Source organism: Gymnoscopelus microlampas, assembly GCF_963454915.1.
Source record: "Gymnoscopelus microlampas genome assembly, contig: SCAFFOLD_235, whole genome shotgun sequence".
NCBI classification, from domain to species: Eukaryota; Metazoa; Chordata; class Actinopteri; order Myctophiformes; family Myctophidae; genus Gymnoscopelus; species Gymnoscopelus microlampas.
This window is the reverse complement of record NW_028155588.1, coordinates 30,411-33,611: the sequence shown is the minus strand read 5'-3', so window position 1 is coordinate 33,611 and position 3,201 is coordinate 30,411.

The window sequence follows — 3,201 nt, the reverse complement described above, 5'->3', positions numbered from 1 at the left end:
AGCCCCCCCGGGTTCTGTCTCTCCCCAGGGGGCTGTCAGTTAAGACTCATTAAGACCTGAAGCCGACACTCTACAAATGTCTTCTAAATCACAACAGTTTTCTGAAAAAAACCTATGTTTCTATATCAGTGGTTCTCAAACTTTTTCATGTCAAGGACCCCCAAAATGTATATGTATTTGGCCGCGCCCGCCCCCGTCTCAAAATATTTTGTTCCAGGGACCCCCCAGAAGCAAAGATTTGAGTTAAAAATGTTTGCTTTAAAAAATATATATATATTCAAAGATTTGCGCACATTTTCAAGATTTTTCAAAAATAGCAGATCTACAAGCTCATAGCGCGGCACTCGGTGCCGCGCTATGAGCTTGTATATCTGCTATTTTTGAATAGCCCAAAGTGTAAAATGATGTTTTTTTAGCTCAAATCAAAAAGTGACACAGATGCGTTCCACGTCTTAATGGGTTAAGAGCACTGGTTCTAAAACATTTTCACGTCAAGGACCCCTAAATATGTATTTGGCTGCGGACCCCCATCTCAAAAGAGGTTTGTGTTGTTAAAAATTTGCAACATTATTCCAAGTTTTTTTTTAAATATATATTTTTTTAAAGCAGATCTACAAGATCACAATGCACCGCAGTGCGACACGTTGTGAGCTTGTAGATCGGCTATGTCCGAACTTTTGATGCTTATATCAACTCATTTAGCTGCCTGTGGAGTGGGGACCCCCTGGAACCCTGTCTACTAGGACCCCACTTTGAGACAGACAAGAGTCTTGACAGGTGGGCTTAGTACAGAGCCCTGGGGCACACCGGTCAACTAAGTATAGGATTCAAAGGAGAGAAGAAAAGAATACTTGATGAATTAGAGAAAAAAAAAGACAAGGGACCACGATTCACAACAGCAAAACTTTATCAAAAATCTGCTTATAAAGGCTGACACAGCTCTCAGAGAATAGTCCAAATGTCATCTATCCAGTCGTATCGTCATTACTTAACCCATTTAGACCTGTAACGCATCTGTGTCACTTTAGGTTTCTTTGGCTATTCAAAAATAGCAGATATACAAGCTCATAGCGCGGCACCGAGTGCCGCACTATGAGCTTGTAGATCTGCTATTTTTGAAAAATCGTAAAAAAAATATTTTTTATATTTTTTTCAAAAATCTGTTAGGATTTAGAAAACATTTTAAGAATCGGACTCAGGCCTTAATGGGTTAAAAACACACAGCTTTTTTCCCAGAATATTTATTTATTTTAAATACTTCCGAGCTAAATCATCTCCCACACAAACGAGTCGGCGATCATCCCTGCTGTTGAAATGAATTTAAAAGTAAAGTACAGTCAAAAGTTAGGTTTTCTATTTTTTTAAAAGGGTGTTTTTGAAGTAAGACACTTGAATTATTCTCCGAAAGCAATGTTGGAGTTTATCAACATATTTTTTAATATAGTTTTGCTGTTGTTAATCATCATTCACCAAGTATTCTGTACTTTATTATTTTTTTGGATTCTTCATTCACTGTGAAGGAATGCCAAGAAAAAAAAATGAAATCCTCCATATATTCAAGGCTTCACGGGGTGAGTAATTGATATAAGAAAAAAATAAAGTCATTTTAGGGGTGAAGTGCACCTTTAGACCAGGCTGTTAACACAGATTACAGTGTTTATAGTGAACAACCAGCAGTAAAGTGAAACCTTAACGGTGATCTGGAACGCTCCATAAAGTCATGGAGTGTTTATTACGGAAACGCTGCGCGCCAAACGACCGCTAACGTCTTGCTAGCATCATCAGTGGCGCTGGATTAAAGGTACATCATTAAAACACTAAATCATCATAGAGCCCAGAAGCCTGAGTTCAACCCTTGTCGTAGCAGATCTACAAGCTCACAACGTATTGCGGCACATTGTGATCTTGTACATCAGCTATTTTGGGAAACCGTAATACAACGGCGTATAACTTACAGTACAGAACCTCGCTTAAAGGAACGCTTCACACCCAATATGCCTTTTTCCTATCAATTACCGGATGAAGCCTTGAATTCATGGGGAACTGTAGTTTGTGTCACAAACTGAGCGTGGGGATCAACGTGAACTTACTTCACACGCACGTTCCTCTGTCGTCCGTGACAATGTTCACTGATTGATTGATTGATTGAAATTTATATTAGGCAAAAGAATGTAAAACAACACAGTTACATTTATAATGCTTTTGTCTAAACGGTCCGGCCAAAAAAGTCCTTGCGGGCTTGTTTCCGTCCTTGAATTAATTTCATAGACATATATAGTAGCAACCAAACAGTTCAAATCAACATAAGAATACAGAGGAAAAAAGATATACCATTATGTACAAAAAAGGCATGAGAAAATTAAAAATTATATACAAAAAAAGCATTAGAAAATAAAAAGTATGTACAAAAAAAGGGGGGGGGGTCATCTGTCTACAGGGAAACTGGTACTAGCTCCTCTTTAGGCCTCCAGAAAGATGAGTTTTTAGGGCTGTTTTGAATGAGCCCAGCGAACTGCATTTTTTGAGGGATGGGGTCACTGTGAAGGAATACGGCACAATCAAAAATTATCCACGGGATGTGAAATGTATAAAAAGAAAAGTAATTTTGTAAATGGTGCATTTTTAGAGCATCTTTATCCCAGGCGCTTTACATTCACCCATTCACACACAGACGGCGGAGGAAACCATACAAGGCACCAACCTGCTCATCTGGAGCAATTAGGGGTTCAGCGTCTTGCTCAAGGACACTTCCACACTAACTCTGGGGGAGCCCGGGATCGAACCGGGAACCTTCCGGTTCCCAAGCGGCCGCTCTAGCTCCTGAGCCACTGCTGCCTACAGTATGTGTTCCTTTAAAGGCAGTGGGTTGTGGTTAGATAGCATTAATCTCATGAACCCTAGCGTCCTTATTCTGGGGGCAAACATGTGGCGAAAACAGGCTTATAGTAGGAGATTAGCAATTCAAAGATTAGCAATTAAAAAAAAAAAAAAAAAAAGTGCCAGCTATGAGCTTGTAGATCTGCTATTTTTTAATAGCCAAAGAAATCTAAAAATGCCACAGATGCGTTCCTGGTCTTAAAGGGTTAAGAGCTTTCTGAGCGAGTCCAAATGTGTGTCATGAATACGGATGCAGATTGTTAACACATGGACGATGATGTCTGCATAACGTTTATAATAATAACCACATGGATTCTGTTTCAG